The sequence below is a fragment of the Cannabis sativa genome, chromosome 6 (assembly GCF_029168945.1).
Source record: "Cannabis sativa cultivar Pink pepper isolate KNU-18-1 chromosome 6, ASM2916894v1, whole genome shotgun sequence".
In the NCBI taxonomy this organism is placed as follows: domain Eukaryota; kingdom Viridiplantae; phylum Streptophyta; class Magnoliopsida; order Rosales; family Cannabaceae; genus Cannabis; species Cannabis sativa.
The window spans coordinates 42,422,024-42,442,926 of NC_083606.1; positions in this window are offsets into that span (position 1 = coordinate 42,422,024).

A 20,903-nucleotide genomic window follows, 5' to 3' on the forward strand; every position below is an offset into this window, starting at 1 on the left:
GAGACACCATGTCCCACCAGACCAGAGCGTCCTCCTGGAACTGGAAAGTGGCACACACCACTCTGTCATTACCGGTGACACCCATGAAGTTCAGGATTTTGGTGATCACCGTCAGCCATTGCTCGGCCTTCATTACGTCTGGACCTCCCAAGAAAACCGGAGGTGCTTGCTTCCGGAACCGTTCATACAAAGGTTCCAATCTATTGGTCGCCCAACTATCTCAGCCTGGGCAGCAGGGGCAGGTGCCACTAGAACTACGGGCACCGGAACTGCAGGAGCACCCTGCTGTCTCAACCTCTGAATCTCGAGGTCTTGCTCTTCAATCCGGGTTTGCATTTCCGCAAACCGAACCTCCCAATTTTGGGCTCCCTGATCGGCTGGGGGAGCCTGGGCAGCCTGTGGCGGGTTCTCATCACCTTGACCACGAGCCCTGCCTCGGGGACCTCTACCTCGGCCCCTAACTGGCGGGGGAAACTGAGCTCCCTGTCCTTGATTTGACCCCAGTGAGTTGCCCTGACTCCTGGTAGTCCGCCTGGCGTACATCTAGTTAGAACCGCCTGCAAAACCAAGAGTTGGCATATCAGGTCGTATTCAAGGAGAGCTTACTAATGCCGCTTAATTTGGAAATTAAAAACGAAACATGCGCCTATTCTACTATCAGGCTACTAACATGCTTCCTAACAGGCTTTTCTTTTTCATAAATAAATAAATAAACTACTAAAGCAATAAAGGCTTACTAAACCGTTAAACGAGCTAACTGCTGATGATGAGTGTACATGTCGTGACGATCTTTGAAAGACAACCTGGCGGCTCTGATACCAAATTGTAACACCCTAACTAACATAGGCGTATTACGTGATTTTTAAACATGCTGTGCAGCTCGTTGCTAATCAACGAGGTTTATGGAAAACGTGATTAATTAAAATTTTTGCTTTTTAATTAAATTTGTAAAATATAATTACAAAAGACTCGGGATCCCGATTACAAAATCATTTACAAAATGTTAACTGTTTATACAAAATAATTGTCGCCTAGCGACTAGTTACAAAATAGCCTTGCTGTCCTGAGGATCGTACGCTCCAGGCCTAACCACCCCGACATGTACAACCTTCATAAGCTCGTTCACGGTCCATCAGCTTTTGCCTTGCCTTTACCTACACATAAACGTAGAACTGTGAGTCGACAGACTCAGTAAGAAAAGCATAATAATACTCATACATAAATCCCGGTCATGGTCAGACGCCCATACCCCTGACCATAACCCTAACTGCCGTGTCCAACACGATATTGAGTCCCCCTAACTGCCATGTCCAACACGGTACGGAGTTCTGAACGTTCATAGGGACGGTACTATTGACAAGTAACAGCCTGATCGGTCGAACCGGTCATACTCCGGCTGCTGGTCATACTCCGGCTGTCGACGTGTTACGATATCACTTTGATCGGTCGAGCCGGTCATACTCCGCTTGGTCATACTCCGGCTGTACCGACGAGATACGTCAATAGTACGGAACCACCAACCTAAGTGTCGGCTGATCGGTCGAGCCGGTCATACTCATTCTTGGTCATACTCCAGCCTGTACCGACGTGACAGGATTGGATGGTTCGAAGCCAACATACATAACTAATGTAATCTAACAGGCTTCCTACATGCACGCTAAACATGTAATCTACATATGCATACTGTTATACTAATCTTACCTAGATTCCGAATTCAGGTGTGCTTGGGTCAACTTTGGGAACTATCTGCGCGGCGGATTACAGGCTCCTAAACCATAAAAATCACAACACTATAAATGACACGCTAAATCACTTCCCGGGGACTTAAACTAGGAACTAAAAGTTTCCCTATCGATAAAAAGCATGGCAATACCCCCAAAAACATAAAATTGAGGAAATCTATGGTTTCAGAATTTTCCCCAACCGGCAGACCGGTTGCCCAACCGGAATTCCGGTTCTGGGAAAATTCAGAACCCCATCCAGAATTCCGGATGCACAACCGGAATTCCGGTTCCTCGCAGGCAGCAACATCAAAAATTCATATCTTGCTCAAATCAACTCCAAATCAATTCAAACCTTCCAGACCTACTCCATATGACCCAAATAACATATCTAAGGCATCAAAACCACCCAGATTGCACATAAGCAAAAATCACCATTAAAGCTCAAGCTTTGAGTTCTAAACTCAAACTTGAGCAAACCTAGCTAACATGCAATCAAACCAACATAAATCTACTTAAACATGCATAATAAAGCCTCTGAAAACAACTAAAAACATCAACAACATCACAGCAACAGATTCAAGACATTTCTTTCAAAAATCATATTTTTGAGCTAAAAATTCCAAACTTGAAACAAAGCAATTAACATGCATTACTAACAGCTTAAATAACTTCAAATTAACATGCTTACATCTCTGAAATTATCAACAAAACACAGCAGCAACAACATAGCAAAAATCAAGCATGCATTAAACTATTTTCATCAAAATTCAATAATTTTTAAAAAGAGAAGAAGAAGGGCTAACCTAGCTTGAATTGAACCTTAAGGAGAGATGAAATCACAAGTAAAATTTCAAGAAAAGGGTCAGCTCCTTGCTGCTCCAAGAGGGCCGAAAGTGAAGAGGAAAAAGAGAGAGCTTTTCCAAATTTTTTCTAAGTGTTGAAAATGAGACTTTGAAGAGTAAAATGAAATAAAAGGATTCTTTTCAGCCAACAAACAAATAAAATAAACATTTATTTTCAATTAATAAAATCACTAAAAGACAAAATATCATTGGGGCAAAAAGACCATTTTGCCCCTCCACACTAAAATAACATAAATAACCCTAAAGGCGTATTTTTGGGAAATTCTGAATTCCCGTCCATTCCCGACATTCCCAATGTCTAAATAAACCGTCCCAAACTACCAACATACTAAATTGTGATTTTTACTGAGCCAAACACCGAGTTCCAAAATATCGGGCACCGGAATGTAAAATTATGCAAACTACTACATGACATAAAAATGCATCTCTGAATTCAATAATAACATTATAATAAATTATTTAAATAGCTATAAATAATTTCATAATTAAACGTGATTAACTGCTAATTTCCAAATTATACTAAGCGGTCTTTACATAATTCTTCAACGGAAGAGGGAACTTAGTATAATTAAAACTAATGCCTTGTAACTTGTGGCAATGAGAGCATAACAATCTCATTCCACTTTATTGACAAAGAACAAGAAAAAAGAACACTCTAAAACTTTCTTCTACAATTATTCTATCTCTTTATTTGATTATTTCTTCAGTGGTCTGATCTGATCATAACTAGCTTCTCTGCCAAAGCTAGCTAGCTAGCTCATGTTTAGAAAACATTTACATTAGAAGCTAGGAAACCCGATGCCTAAAATTTTAAATTACTTGAAACATATGATCTATAAATTACTTGAAAGTTTTACTCATTTTATAAACAAGACTTTTCACATAGCCTATGTTTCTTGTTTAGTTAAGCTTAAACATATGATCTATACAGTCATAGCTATTTGTACGTAATTTGAAGAATGGAAACAACAGAGTTTCCTCCCATAAAAATGATACATGATTCAAGTTATGAAATCCATTATCAACAGTCTAAGTGATCAAATTCAGTATTTACTATCTGGAAAAGATGCCCAACCCAAATCCCCAAAATGATTTAAGATTTCAAATAATCAGTTACCAACTATAATACATCAACATTAACCATATGGGCATCCAAAATATCCGATTCTCCCCTATAATTTCACAGCAAAAATAATATAAACAAAATTTTACTTTCATTCATACACATTTCTCAGCAACCAAACAACAGAAAGAATGTTTCATGCTGCAAAGGACCAACATAACAATTCAATCGTGATCAACAACAAGAAATCGTGATTTGAGGTCAAGAAATTAAATAAATCCATATACATCTTCGTTAACGAGACTCAAAGAACAAAAAGAATATATGATAATTTGAATCAAATATATAAATATATATATATATATATGCATGCATGAATTAGGCTAAAAACGAACTATTCCACTTCAGTAGATTTTAAAGCAAAATGAAAACCTCATATTCTCTACAGAAGTGAAAGAGATGAAAGGGGAACACGTACATAAGATGAAGAGTTTTGGATTGAGACTTTTTCCGAGCTTGAGCGGTAGCAGAGGATGGTGGACGGTCATCTAGTGACATCGTCAACGATGATCTAAGAATGAAGGGGGTCTTGAGGAGGAAAGTGTCTCAGACAATCTCAAAAGAAGAGAGAAATCCTGATTGAGGGGAAGATGAAGAAGAGAAGAGGAGGTTGGGGTTGGGTCACCGCCTCATTGAGAAGAGGAGAAAGAGAATGGGGCTCGAGTGATCGATTCTGAAGAGGAGGAAAGGGGCTCCAAGAGTTCGGGGTTAGGTTGCTTATTTTGCCAGAAAAATTTCGAAGAGGAGGGAGATTAGGGAAGTGTGAACAGTACGTTGGGTTTAGGGATTTTACTGAAGGTGTTGCCTCAATTTCTCACTCTCACAAGCTTATTTTGCTTCATTTTTAAAACTTCACAAAACACCATAGCCGACAGTTAACAATAGACGCAAAATGTAAAGCAGGTTTTTAAATTATTTTGGTTTTTTCGTCGGTTTGGTATTTACCATCAGTTAATAAAACGACGCAAATTATATATTATTAGCGTCATTTATAAACAGACGAATCTAATTATTTGGGCACTATTCACGTCGGTCAACGCTATGAATTGTAGCATTGACCGACGTAAATAGTGTAATTTGTAGTAGTAAATAAAGCCCAGAAACTTTCCCGAGCTGACTCCAAAGGAGCACTTTAAGGGATTTAGTTTCATATTGTATTTCCTGAGGACTTTGAAGCATTCGTCCAGGTCATCTATGTGCCCCCCAGCCTTCCTGGATTTGACGAACATGTCATCCACATATACTTCCATGTTTCGCCCGATCTGGTCTTTAAACATTTTGTTTACCAATCTTTGGTATGTGGCTCCAGCGTTTTGAGACCAAATGGCATGAATTTGTAGCAATATAGACCCATATCTGTTCGGAAACTTGTATGTTCTTGGTCCGGTGGATGCATTTTGATTTGATTGTACCTAGAATAAGCATCCATGAAGCTTAATATTTTGTGCCCAGCTGTTGCGTCCACAAGCTGATCGATTCTTGGAAGTGGAAAACAGTCCTTGGGGCATGCCTTATTGAGGTCTGTGAAATCAATACAAACTCGCCATTTTTTGTTCGGCTTGGGTACTAGTACGGGATTAACAACCAAAGTCGGGTAGAAAGCTTCAATTATGAAGTTGTTATTGCGTAGCTTCTCTACCTCTTCCTTCAGGGCTAGTGCTCGCTCTTTGTCCAATAGCCTTCACTTTTGTTGGACTAGTCAGATGTTAGGATCAATATTTAGGACGTGCGAAATTACAGAAGGATCAATTCCGACCATATCCTCACGTGACCAGGCAAAAACGTCCAGGTTTGCTCTCAGAAATTTTATCACCGCTGATTTTACTTCGAGCAACAAACCTTTTCCAATTTTTAGCTTTCTGCCGGAATATCGGGATCGATCTCGATCTCTTGTAGTTCTTCCATAGGTCCAACATTGCTGCTTGTGTCCCCAAGTCAAGGATCCACATCTTCATCCCCACCTTGGGAAGTTCCTTACTTAGAAATGTTTTTTCCCTTGTCCGTGCTCTGGCTGGAGGATACTTCCTTCTTAGCCTTGGCCACAGCAAGGTTATTGTTGGGTTTTATGCCCTAAATAAAACTCTTTACAATCTAATTAGTTATCAATATAAGCAATTTGAAGTGATTGATGTTTGCATAAATTTTACATGCAAATGGTTTAATATGTTTATTACATTCACACACAGAATCAGTTAAATCCAGATCATATGTTTATTCACAATTACAGTATCGTCAACACAGTGGAATGTGATTGTGATCATATGAATCAAAAGACTTGGTCCCTGTTTCATCAGTGTTATTGGATTTACACTAATGTGATAATCAGCGATGATGTGTACTTACACTTGGAGTAAGTGTTATGTTCTTTCCATGACATTAGTAAAGTATACTAGTTTCGAATGTATGGAGTATACATTGGACTGGACCGATATTGCAACTAAGTTAAGATATTACAAACTTACCGCTATATATATATCTTTCCAAGTCCATATCAGTAGTTGATCTTAAGATTAAAAGAATCTAAATCCTGATATGCTTAGGCTCAATTCAGGAGTGCTATTCATGTTCTTTGATTTATTAGTTAAGCCTACTTTTAGGTCAGGGTGATACGTATATTTTGGGAACATGATAGTATGATTGAGTGGGAGTGCTAAACATAAATATGGAATCTATAGCTTCTACTGGTGTATAGAAGTCAAGTGATGATTCCCTTCGAGCTTAGCAAATAGAAGTAAATGGATGAGCTCTTGTTTAACTGACTAATTATTAGATCACTAAACACCATTTACAGGTAGCTAAGTGTTTTAAGGGGCAAAATACATTGAGGGGTGAGAACGGTAAAGAAATCCCATCTCAATGTAGATCATCTATATAGAGGATCTTTAAATCACAATAAGATTATAACAATGGTTAAATGAGATAGCATATTAATATCGTGGAACATATAATATGCTCTATATAAGTCTGAGAGTGCAATTCTAAGTTCTAAGAGTGGATTCAACGAAGAATTAATAGGTAGGAATTTACTTGGTAAATTTGGTTCACTTATTGGAAGCTCAGCATATAGATCCATGGTCCCCATTCTAGTTGAGAACATTCTGTTTGTAAGACTCATTAATTGATTCGTGATTGATCAATTATAATTCTAAAGTTAGACTATGTCTAATTTTATGAATTTTCACTAAGCGGGGATGAAATCGTAAAGAAAAGAGATTCTAGGTTTATTTATTTATTAATGGACTTTATATGTCTAGTTAATAATTAAATTAAATGACAATATTATTTAATAATCTATTTTAGTTATTAAATAATTAGTTTTGGCATTTAAATGGTTAGAATTGGAAAATTAGCGTTTTTGAGAAAATAGAAATAAAATTTGTTAAAACTGCAAAATCAAGTGGGGCCCATTAACACACCATGGCCGGCCACTATTTGTGGATTTTCAAATTAATATTTTCATTATTTTAATGCCAAATAATTCCTAACCTAAACCTAGTAGTTGCCTATAAATAGAAAGTGATAGTTTAGTCAAAATTACATCTTTGAATAACATCTTCTGACAGAAATTTCTCTCTTCAGAAAAACTAAGCCTGCCCTACTTTGTATACCTGGCCGAAACCTCTTCTCTTTTCTCTCTTCATAAAATTTTGACCCTAGTGAAAGAGTAAGTGCCCACACACAGCAAGCAGTAACTCAATCATAAATTGGAAGACTGTGAAGGATCAAACTTGAAGAAAAAGGACATTCGGGCTCAGATCTTGATTATACTCTGCGACAGAAAGGATACAAGGGTTAGAGATCTGAGTGGAAGGACACATTAATTCCGCTGCATTAATGTAAGGTTTTCTTAACTTTATATGTGTTTAATTTATCGTTTTAGAAAGTTCATATTTAGGGTGTTAAACAACATACTTGTGAGTAAATCTAAGATCCTGGTAAAATAAATTCCAATAACTGGTATCAGAGCCATGGTAATTGATTTGCTTGCAAGAAATTTGGACTTTAAAACGATTATTTGTTATTTGGATGGTTTCATGTTGTATTGAGTGTTATATGATGATTGATTGATGTTTGTGAATTTTAGTGAAAAATAATTGAAATTTTGTTTCTAGAATTATTTTTATTGGATAGTATGGAAAAAATTAAGCAAGTTACCTTTTTACAGAACTCAATTTCGATTTAATTTGAATTAGTTATGATTTTTTGAAGATTCGAAAAAAAAAAAAATAAGGTGACTGTGCATCTGGGCACGAGCGCGCGCACGAGCTTGTTCCTCGGACAGCACGCACGCAGACAACTTTTTTTGTCTGAATTCTGGGCTCCGCGCGCGGACATGGCTGCTTGCAGCCTTCTGCGCCGCATAACCTCGCCCATGCAGCATCACTTGTGCGTACGGACAGTATGCCAGTATGTTTGGCATAATGTCCGTACAGCTCACAAATTTTTCGTTTTTCTTCGTTTTTTCATGGATTTAAGTTCCGGTTTTTTGTGTAGTTCTGTATTTATATATTTACTATTCCCAATTCAATTCTAATTATCATAATTAATTTATTTAATATTTTTTTTAATTTAATTAATGATATTAGTGTAATTTGAATTTGAAATTAGTACAAATTTATTTTTTTGCTTAATTATTTATCTTATTTTTAAATTTGATTATATCTTATCTTATTTTTAAATTTAAGGTCAGATATTGAATTTTTAAATTAATTTTTTTTTTAAATATTTTGACCTTATTTAAATTTAAAATAAGATAACTATAATCATGTAATTTTAAATAGATGTAAGATATTTTGCCAACTTTTAAATTTTGTTATTTTATTTATTTAAATTAAATTTAAAATTTGAAAAAGATATTTATTTTATCTTTTTTAATTTTTTATTTGATTTTTATTTATAAAATAACATTTAATTTTTTAAAAGTAGTTAGCAAATTTTGAAATGATATTTAGGTTAGTTGAAACCTAATTTTTTAAAATTGTAGGTTTAATTTTAAATATTTTTTTTAAATAATTTCGAAATTTAAAATTAATTTTATATCTTTTATTTTTTCGAAAAATAAATTATTTTTTTATTATTTATTTATTTTATTTCGAAAAATTATTTATTTATTTATTTTCGAAATTTATTTATTTAAAATTAAATAAATCCTACTTCCAACTATCCAGCTAACCTTGTTGCAGGAGTATGTGGTTTTAGCTTGTGTGTAAGTTTTCAAAACCTATTATTACTTGATTGCAAATAGCCATGGTTAACTTGTTGACAGATCCAATGATCTGATTTTAACTCATGGCTCCTTTGGTCAAGTTAATAATTTGTAACAGGTAAATTTTACAATCTTTTTTCATCTGTGTATGACCTAGCAACATGATAGGATCCATCCAAGTGTGTACCTGTGTGAGCCTATGTGTTTATTTTATTATATAGATGCATATAGGTTGTTGCTAAATAAAATATCACACAATGATAGATTTTATTTAGGTCCATTTAGTTATTGGACCTATTCAATTAATAACAGTTATTTATTTTAAGGTTAAATTCCTCTCTTTTGGGCCTTGTGTGAGAGTTGGGAGCCATAGAAGGGTACGATATATTGAACCCAGCACCCCCTCACATGAACTACCCCAATTGTGAAGGCCCATTTGCCTGATTTGAATAACTGTACTAGGTTAATTATATTAGTTTGACCTAATAAAATTGAATCAGCAACATAATTAACTTTTAAAATATATGAAATTTATTTTCATTTTAATATTTTAAAGTTAATTTTAAGAAAAACACCTTTAGTTTTAGATATTATTTCTAGACAAACTATTTGTATTTTTCTTGTATTTAATTAAATAAAGAATTTCAACTAACTAGATTCTTTCTGGAGCTTATTTAATTAAATATTCCTATTTAAGTTATAAATTAGTTGTATCAACTGATTTTTCTTATCTAACTTAAATTTGAATATTTTATTTAAATTTTAAATTAAGTTGAGGAATCCTAGGCATTAGTTATTAAAGATTCTTAAGATATTTTTTAAGTTAATATCTTTTTCGAAGATTAACTTAAAATGGAATATTTTTCAAATTAAGTGGTTACAACTTAATTTTTGATATTTAATTAAATCTAAATTTGAAATTATTTAAGTTTTAGATTTTTTTCTATACAACTTAAATTAGATATTTTTCAAATTTTTGTTGAAAAGATACTTAGTCAAATAAGATAGTTTCTAGTTATTTCTAGACTACTTATTATTTCTAATATTTAAATAGGAAATTTTATACATTGTGAAATTAAATAATTAATTTTGGTACAATTTTATTTAAGTATATTTTTCCTAGTATTAAACTACAAATTAATAATTAAGCCTTCTCTACACTTAATTATTTGTTTCTTGAATTTAATACATTTAATTAAATTGAAAAATTTAAATATCTAAGTTGATTTTCATCATGATACTTAAATATTTATTTTTCATGACAATTAATTAAATAGAAAATTATTTTTAGGTTGAAATTTAATTTTTCAACTTAAATTTAAGTAATTTTCAAAATATATATTTTTTTTTATTTTATTAATCAATTTCGAAATATAGTATTTTATTTATGCAATATTTTTGAATTTTTTTTGAAAAATAGATTGAGTTGTAAATTAATTATTTATTTTAATTAATTCTTGGACCAACTTAAAGCAATGATTTTTTTCATTTAATTGATTAATTTAAAATAAATCAAATTTAAATTATATTATTAGAAATTGAATTATTTAGTCAAAAGAAAATCGAGATAGGTATATTTTTGCTTGAAGTATTTCTTTTCTAATTTTATTATTATTTTCGAAATTTGTATAGTTATTATACTTTATTTTTTGAATACAATAAATATATTCTCAAGGAAATTTTTAAGTTGCTAATTAATTTAAATTAATACAACTTAAATTAATTTCCTTAATATTTATATTTAAGATTATTACTAAGATGGAAATAATTAATTTTATTTCAAATCACCATCTAAGTATAATTTTATAAATATTATTTTAAATTCTTATTTTTGAATTTCAATTCTAAATTCGAATTTAATGAGTATATTTATTAGAATAATAAAGAAAATACATTTTAAAGAATGAGCTTTATTATTATTAAGATATTCGATCTCCATTGTTGGTTTTACATCGCGTTTGTTTTAGTGAGTAATCCTCCCTAATGGAGGAACGTTCATTAGCAATTTCGCACCGTTTAATCTCGAAAGATAAGTAGTTTGTAAGTGTTTTATATGGTATAGATCACCCTAATGGTGGCGACCATATTTGACTTGCAAATTGCGAAACAATGGTAGTAGCTCATAAGATCGAATAGCCTTGACTCTCGCCTAAACGGGACAACGCTGGATTCCAATCTTGATCGAATAAAAGGTTGCTAGAATGTTTAACATTTTAGATGAGCTGACAACTCTATTCAATAGATGGTAGCTTTGACTCTCGCCTAAACGAGACACTGATATCAGTTTGTTGAAAAACCTTGGAAATTATTTAGGATTGAATTTTTTAAGCATTTTCTCATATCATTCCTACTTGCTATGTGTTTATAATTTCTGAATTGATTTTGTGTGTAAACCATTATTAATTTCTATTTGTTGATTTCTATTATTTTGTAGTATCCTGTATTATCAAAATGAATCCCATGTTATCACTGTTGACTGAAAATAAGCTGAATGGATCTAACTTTACTAAGTGGAATGAGAACATTAATATTGCTCTCATAGGAGAAAGTGCCTTGTTTGTTTTAACTGAGCCGTCACCTGAAGTGCCTGGGGACAATGCATCCAAAGCTGTGAAAGAAAAGTATGAGCGTTGGCAGAAAGCAAATGACAAAGCTCTATACTTTATGCTTTCTAGCATGGTTGACACCCTCAAAACTCGGTTTTCCAAAACCGAGAAGGCTGTTGAAGTTATGATGAAGTTAAATGAGCTATTCGGTAAGGCATCACTTCAGTCACGCTTTGACGCGACTAAGAAGTACATTAATGCACGGATGGAACCTCATCAAAACGTGCGTGACCATGTTCTCCTTATGTCGAGTTATTTCCAAGAAGCCCAGGATCATGGTGCTGAAATGGACAGTGCTACTCAAGTAAGTCTTATCTTGAATAGCCTAACTCCAGCATTTCTACCATAAACATCAAATTATGTCATGAATAAGAAGGAAATTGACTTTCATGAATTAGTCAATGACCTTCAAACTTATGAAAATTTGATTGGAGGACCCAAGAAAAAAGGGAGTAAAACTCATAATCCTGGGAATGGTAATGGGACGAACAAACCTGAAGCAAATGTTGCCTCTGCTTCGAAACCCAAATCGAAGAAGAAGTGGAAGAACACCAAGAAGCGAACAAAAGCCATGAAACAGAAAAAGGCTGCTCCTTCTGGTGATGCTACACTTAAAGGAAAGTGTTTCTACTGCAATGAATAAGGTCATTGGAAACCCCAGTGTCCTAAACTTCTTGCAAAGAAACAAGGTATTTCTATTTATAAACTTTAAGAGTTTTAGTGAATTATTATCCAATTGGATTTATGATTCTAGACTAACTTTGTTTATTTATTTTCTTCTTCTTATAGGCCAAGCTACTTGAACTCAAATGAGTTGGATCGAAAAGCTGGACCAAGGGTGAAATCGTCCAGATGAAGATGAAGCTCTTCAATTTATTTTTGAATTAATTATTTTAGTTTAAAGAAAATTTGGATTTCAAATTTAGTTAGGGATATTTATCCCTATTTTTCTCATATTGTTGCAATACATTTTTTTTTATTATTATTAATAAAGTTTCTTTATTTTTGAAATTCCACAATTGCAATTTATGAGATTGAGCTTCATTTAATTTATCTTCATCAATTATTACCACATTATATTTATATGTTTGTATGTGTAAGTGTTTTTATTATTGATGAAAATTCTATAATATTTACAACTCTTCATAGAGTTAGATTAAATAAACACTAGAAACTATTTCTATGTTAATTAATAATTGTTCATTCTAATACAATTATTAAGAATTTGTTTAATAAAAGGATCTTTTGATCTGATAGGGGTGGAGAAAAGTTAAGAAAACTATGCAGTTCAACGATCTTTTATATCTTATGAACTCTGGATAGTATTCAACTCCACATAAACTCTATCACACTTAGAGAATCATGATCTTTACAACCTTTAGGGGTGGATCATAATCTCTATATACTTAGGGGTGGAGGTTATCCACAGTACCCTATATGTATATACTTAGGGGTGGAGTATATTCCACAATTCCCTATGTAACACATATCTTCTTTAAACATGGAAGTAATATAATGAGTTAGCTATTATCAATATAAATTCTTGATCTTGATTGTATGTTCCATTTCGATTTTACTGTTGTAAGTAAAAGTTTGATACCTATAAAAGTTCTTTGATAAAGTTTCACACTACCTTAATTGAGTGGGAGAATTTTAAAATTCTTTTCCCATCTTCATTAGGTTGACACTTGTGATAGATACTTAAGAACACTACTGAAAAGCCAATCTAACCATACACATGGATAGGTATAACTTATCAGGATTATGAGAATAAGATAAAGAACTCTAGTTCAGTCTATTCGAATGACTTGAACCTAGAATTCTTAATCCTCATAAAATTTTATGGTATCTTAATTTTGATTACTTAATCTCTGGCATGTATTTTTTCACTTCAAATACTAGTCTGCTATGTTGATGACTTAGTCTTAACTTAAAGTTTCAGGCTAATACAAAAGTCACAACTAGGTAACTGTCCAAACAATCAGAGGTTAAAAGTATTATTTAACCAGACATCTGCTATTGAGTGGGAGCTATCTGAGATGTAATCAAATAGGGAACATTAGAAGATATTCAAGAAAGATTTATGAAAGTGATCTATATGTTAGATATTAAGGAACTGTGTATCAGTTGTCCTTGTATCTTACCAACTCATTTCGAGATCTTTGAGATGGTGCTTACTTTGGGGGTGGAGGAATTATTCTATAATAATTCAAGCTCTACCAGAGAAGAATTATAACTTTGTAAATTCGGAAATACCAGAAAGTTATATTGCTGAAGAAAAGTCTACACTGTATTATCTCAATTACATATTTTAAAATATAAGAGATATGTCTTCTGTTAATTCAGACGTACTTTTAAAACAGTAAAGATTTTAGTATCCCTTGATGAGTAAAGCATATAGTAAAGGATGATTCATAAGTGTATCTATGAACTAGTTTCCAGAAGTTTGGGTGGATTCAAATATACTACACTTGATCTGAAGATCAAGACATCAGATTGACATATTTGTACAGTTTGTTTTATGTTAGTGCAAGTGGGAGTTTGCTGGGTTTTATGCCCTAATATAAAACTCTTTACAATCTGATTAGTTATCAATATAAGAAATTTGAAGTGATTGATGTTTGCATGAATTTTACATGCTAATGGTTTAATATGTTTATTACATTCACACACAGAATCAGTTAAATCCAGATCATATGTTTATTCACAATTACAGTATCGTCAACACAGTGGAATGTGATTGTGATCATATGAATCAAAAGACTTGGTCCCTGTTTCATCAGTGTTATTGGATTTACACTAATGTGATAATCAGCGATGATGTGTACTTACACTTGGAGTAAGTGTTATGTTCTTTCCAGGACATTAGTAAAGTATACTAGTTTCGAATGTATGGAGTATACATTGGACTGGACCGATATTGCAACTAAGTTAAGATATTACAAACTTACCGTTATATATATCTTTCCAAGTCAATATCAGTAGTTGATCTTAAGATTAAAAGAATCTAAATCCTGATATGCTTAGGCTCAACTCAGGAGTGCTATTCATGTTCTTTGATTTATTAGTTAAGCCTACTTTTAGGTCAGGGTGATACGTATATTTTGGGAACATGATAGTATGATTGAGTGGGAGTGCTGAACATAAATATGGAATCTATAGCTTCTACTGGTGTATAGAAGTCAAGTAATGATTCCCTTCGAGCTTAGTAAATAGAATTAAATGGATGAGCTCTTGTTTAACTGACTAATTATTAGATCACTAAACACCATTTATAGGTAGCTAAGTGTTGTAAGGGGCAAAATACATTGAGGGGTGAGAACGGTAAAGAAATCCCATCTCGATGTAGATCATCTATATAGAGGATCTTTAAATCACAATAAGATTATAACAATGGTTAAATGACATAGCATATTAATATCGTGGAACATATAATATGCTCTATATAAGTCTGAGAGTGCGATTCTAAGTTCTAAGAGTGGATTCAACGAAGAATTAATAAGTAAGAATTTACTTGGTAAATTTAGTTTACTTATTGGAAGCTCAGCATATAGATCCATGGTCTCCATTCTAGTTGAGAACATTCTGTTTGTAAGACTCATTAATTGATTCGTAATTGATCAATTATAATTCTAAAGTTAGACTATGTCTAATTTTATGAATTTTCACTAAGCGGGGGTGTAATTGTAAAGAAAAGAGATTCTAGGTTTATTTATTTATTAATGGATTTTATATGTCTAGTTAATAATTAAATTAAATGACAATATTATTTAATAATCTATTTTAGTTATTAAATAATTAGTTTTGGCATTTAAATGGTTAGAATTGGAAAATTAGCGTTTTTGAGAAAATAGAAATAAAATTTGTTAAAACTGCAAAATCAAGTGGGGCCCATTAACACACCATGGCCAGCCACTATTTGTGGATTTTCAAATTAATATTTTCATTATTTTAATGCCAAATAATTCCTAACCTAAACCTAGTAGTTGCCTATAAATAGAAAGTGATGGTTCAGTCAAAATTACATCTTTGACTAACATCTTCTGACAGAAATTTCTCTCTTCAGGAAAACTAAGCCTTCCCTACTTTCTATACCTGGTCGAAACCTCTTCTCTTTTCTCTCTTCATAAAATTTTGACCCTAGTGAAAGAGTAAGTGCCCACACATAGCAAGCAGTAACTCAATCATAGATTGGAAGACTGTGAAGGATCAAACTTGAAGAAGAAGGACATTCGGGCTCAGATCTTAATTATACTCTGCGACAGAAAGGATACAAGGGTTAGAGATCTGAGTGGAAGGAGACATTAATTCCGCTGCATCAATGTAAGGTTTTCTTAACTTTATATGTGTTTAATTTATCGTTTTAGAAAGTTCATATTTAGGGTGTTAAACAACATACTTGTGAGTAGATCTAAGATCCTGGTAAAATAAATTCTAACAGTTATAACATTCCCGAGCAATCTGCTGGTTTCCTCTTAGACACCCTACCACATTCTTTGTTGGAAACTTCAGGCATGAGTGGAATATCGATGTAACAACCTTTAAGTCATCCAAGGCTGGTTGGCCTAGCATGACGTTAAAGGCTGATGGAACGTCCAATACCAGAAATTGTGCCATTATAGTTATGCTCGTCGGAGCTTTCCCAATAATGAGGGGTAGGCGAATTTGCCCTAGAGGTGCGACTCCTTGGCCGGAGAAACCATATAGGGCAGAAGACAGGGGGTTAGATCTTTGAGCTGGAGCCCCATCTTTTCATATGTGGTCTAGAATAAGATGTTGGAAGAGGCTCCATTATCTATCATCATTCTGGCCACCATCTTGTTAGCTATCTGGACCTCCACGACCAACGGGTCGTTGTGCGGAAATATGATTTTGACAGCATTCTCATCATTGAATGTTATTGTGGGGTCTCCTGCCCGTGAGATTTTTGGCTTCCTTTCTTCTGCGGCAGGATTACTTCTTCTTGCTCGTGTTGTACTGTTTGGGCATACCTCTCCTGAGCTTTGCCTGAATCTCTAGCTATGTGCGGGCCTCCAATAATGACTTGTAGATGTCCATATACTGGTGGAGGTAGGAAGTCTTGGTTGTTATCGCCTCTCTGATTTTGATCGGCCTTAACATACTTCTGTACGTGCCGATTATTTTTTCTTATTAAGAATTTGATTTCCCACTTCAAATTGTTGCATTCATTGGTGTCGTGGCCATAGTCTCCATGAAATCGACAAAACTTGGTCATGTCTCTCTTACTGACATCTTTTTTCATGGGTGCGGGCTTCTTGTATAGGGCTAATGACTGAGTGGCCATGTAAACACTTTCTATGTCCTCCGTCAGGATGGTAAATGCAGTATACTTGGTAGGATTCTCCCGGGGAGCTTGTTCGGTTTTGCCAGTGAACTTTCTCCTTTTTCCATTCCCGTGTTTATTATTATTGCTGGACTGTTTACCATTCGAGCCTGAATCGCTTGGGTAATGGGGGAGCTGGACGAATTTTCCAGTAGAAGGAGCTTTTGACTTGCCAGGTTTTTGTTCACCTTCTGTCCGCTGAATAGCCTCTTCAAGTTTGATAAAGCCTTCAGCACGGTCAAGAAAATCACTCATCGAGTCTACTGGACCATTCTCCTTATGTCTTTTCAAAGCTCACCAAGGACTTCAATGCCCCCCAGTATCGCGGATAACTTTTCGTCTTCGATTACTCGTGAAACCTTAGTCGCCTCTGTCATGAATCTGCTGATGTAGGCTTGGCAAGAGGAGGAAAATTGTGCATGAAACTCCGAGGAGAAAGCCTTCCACGAGTTGAACTTTCCAGGTGCCAACTTGAAATACCATTGTTGGGCAGCTTCTGAGAGGGTGGGAGGAAAAATTCTACAACATACATCTCCTTGTACTCCTTGTAGATCCATCTGCATCTCGAAATACTTAAGGTGGGATAATGGATCTTCCTTACCAGTATACATCTTCCAGGTTGGCAACTTAAACTTGTGGGTAACTCCAGACTATTAATTTCAGGGGAGAAAGGGGTTCCACGTGCTCGGTCCAACTCGAGATCGTTGTTCCTCTAACCAGCCATGCCTTGGAACATACTTTTTAGTTCGTCCAACTGTGCCTGCACGGCTGGACTAACCTGTTCGGCATCTTGGCCGATCTGAGTCACATCAGCATCTCTTTGGGCGGGAATTTGAGCGCGGGTTCTGGGTTGCACGATCGGCGTGTCAAGCTGATCGTCTACTCCTCTCCTCCTATTTAGATTGTTTCTGAGATCATGAGTCGTCCCCAGCCTATCAAATACAGGAAGACTTGGCTGTCCCAATGACTGGTTGGTTTGGCCAATATGCTGACCAGCACCATTAAATTGGTTGGAGTTATTGGGTATGACTTCTCCAGATTAATTACTAGACAAGGTTTGCACGCCTACCATTTGGCCCACAAGAGAAACCTGTGAACGGTGATTTGACGGCTGACCATTTATAGTCTGGGAAGTTTTCATTGCTGGATCTTTGTCTGTTTCACCCAAGGGGATGGCATTTGCGGGTTGCTGCTTGACAGTTTGATAGGCTTTTCGTATCAGCACAGTGGCTTGCCGAATACGATCATCAATGACTGCTTGCTAAGCCCTCAACGTTTCCATCTCTTTGTCCCTCCATTCGGTAAACATGCGCCTCTGTTCTTCGAACGCGAGATTTACCACAGCACGAAGTTCCTCCTGATCATGATGTAGGGTGTTGGTATGACCCTGCATGATTCCAAGTGCAGCACGGAGGTTCTGGATCTCAGTGTCATCTCCAATGGTTGTTTGAACATTGGTAGCGGGCGGAACGGCTCTGCTATGAATGCCCTGGTCAGCTGCTGAACTGGTATTCCTAGTCTCTGTTGGAAATTATTTTACCAGGATCTTAGATCTACTCACAAGTATGTTGTTTAACACCCTAAATATGAACTTTCTAAAACGATGAAATAAACACATATAAAGTTTAGGAAACCTTACATTGGGTGCAGCGGAATTAAATGACTCCTTCCGTTCAGATCTCTAACCCTTGTATCCTTTCTGTAGCAGAGTATTATCAAGATCTGAACCTGGATCTCTTTCTCTGAATCTTTGATGCTGAAACTCCTTTGCTGATGATCTTTCTTCACGATCTTCCTCACTATGATTGAGGTATTGCTTGATGTGTGTGGGCACTACTCTAATCACTAAGGGGTTTCGAAATTATCAAGGAAGAAGAGAGAGAGAGGGTGGCGGCCAAGGTAGAGAGAGAAAGGCTCAGGTTTTCTGAATCATAAGTGTAATTTTCCTGAAGCCTTCACTACCTATTTATAGCATTCCACTAGGGTTAGGTTTGAATTATTTGGCATTAAAATAATGAAAATATCAGTTCAAATTGCCTACAAAAGTGGCCGACCATGGCTTATTGGGTTTGGGCCTGACTTTTTGCAATTTTGCAGTTTTAACACTTTTGTATCTGATTTTCTCAAAAATGCCAATTTTCTAATTCAAATATTTAAATGCCAATTCTAACTATTTAATAACTATAAATAATTATTAAATAATATTGTCATTTATCATATTTATTAATTGAACCATACAAAGTATCATAATTAACAAATATGCCCCTAACAACTCTTTCTTTACAATTTCGCCCTTACTTAGTGAAAATTTCACAAATAGACATAGTCTAATTTGAGAATTATAATTGATTAATCAAAACCAATTACATGAGTCTTACAAACAATATTATCTCAACTAGTAAGGGGACCATGGGTCTATATAACCGAGCTTCCAATAAGTAGATCAAGAATTTAGCACTAAAATTCACTAACTTATTAATTCTTCGTGCATAGAACTTAGAATTGCACTCTCAGTATATAGAATGCTCTATATGTTCCACCATATAGACGCATCATTAGTTATCCATTGTTATAATCCTAATTTGATCAATGATCCTCTATATGAATGATCTACACTGTAAAGGGATTAGATTACAGTAACACCCTACTATGTATTTTATCCTTAAAACACTTGACCCCGTATAAATGATATTTCAGCTTATGTGAAATGAGTACTCCACCATTTATGTTCGTTTGGTCAAGCTCGAAGGAGATCATCCTTTACTTACTATTCGCCAGATAGAAGCTATAGATTCCATGTTTATGTTAGCGCTCCCACTCAATTGCACTATCGTGTTTCCAAAATGTACGTATCACCCTGACCTAAAAGTAGGCTTAACTAACAAATCAAAGAACACGAATAGCCTTTCAAGATTGAGCCTAATCATAATAGGATTAAGAACATTTGATCTAGGATCAACTTGGCGATATTGACTTGAATAGATTTTACGGTAAGTTTAATTAAATCTAAGTCAAAGTTCAATATCGGTCCCTTCGGATGCATACTCCATGCATCCAACCTGAGCTTTACTTTAACCAATGTTCTGGAAAGAACATAGCATTTCTCCAAATGCAAGTAAACTCTTGTTGTAGATTATCATATCAGTAAAACCCTGTGTCTGATAAATCTAGGAAACTTTATTCACATAGTCATGTTTACTTTCCAATGTGATGACAACACAATAAACAGGATCAAGTATGTGAAAAGGGTTTAAGATGAATTTATAAATCAAATAGACAAGCAATTGATAAAGTGAACCAAAACATACACAAATGAATGAAAAATACTTCTGTTTCTTTATTGATGTTGAATAAAATAGATTACATTGAAATGGAGTTTTATTTAGGGCATAAAACCCAACAGTCTCTTGCACACCAGGCGCGATTTCATCTACAGGAGTCGTCACACTGTGACCCGCAGTTGTGGGCTTTCTGGGATTTACGGTTGGTAGAACCCTAGTGTTTCTTGGGTTCTGCAGTGCAGGATCCACCCCCTGTGGAATTCCTGGATCTACCACGCCCTTACGACAGTGATGTTGGGTTTTATGCCCTAAATAAAACTCATTTCAATATAATCAGATTTACTTATTAATAAAGATCAGAAATAACATTTTATGTTGCATGGTTCACATGATTTATTTCATGATTATATATATAATGTATGAATTCTATTTAAGTCTTGAACATATGAATTTGTTAATGATTATAGTGTTGTCAGCACAGTGGAATATAATCTTAATTATTTGTTCGAAAGTTTATTCCATGATTTGTCAGAACACTGGATTTAGACTGACATGGTATAATCAGCGATAGGTATTCTTACACCTTGGAAAAGTGTTATGTCCTTTCCAGGACATTGGCAAAGTTTACCAGTATCGGATGTATGGAGTATACATCGGAAGGGACCGATATTGAACTTTGATTAGATATATTAAAACTTACCGTAATATCTATTCAATTCAATATCACCTGTTGATCCTAGATCAAATGATCTTAAT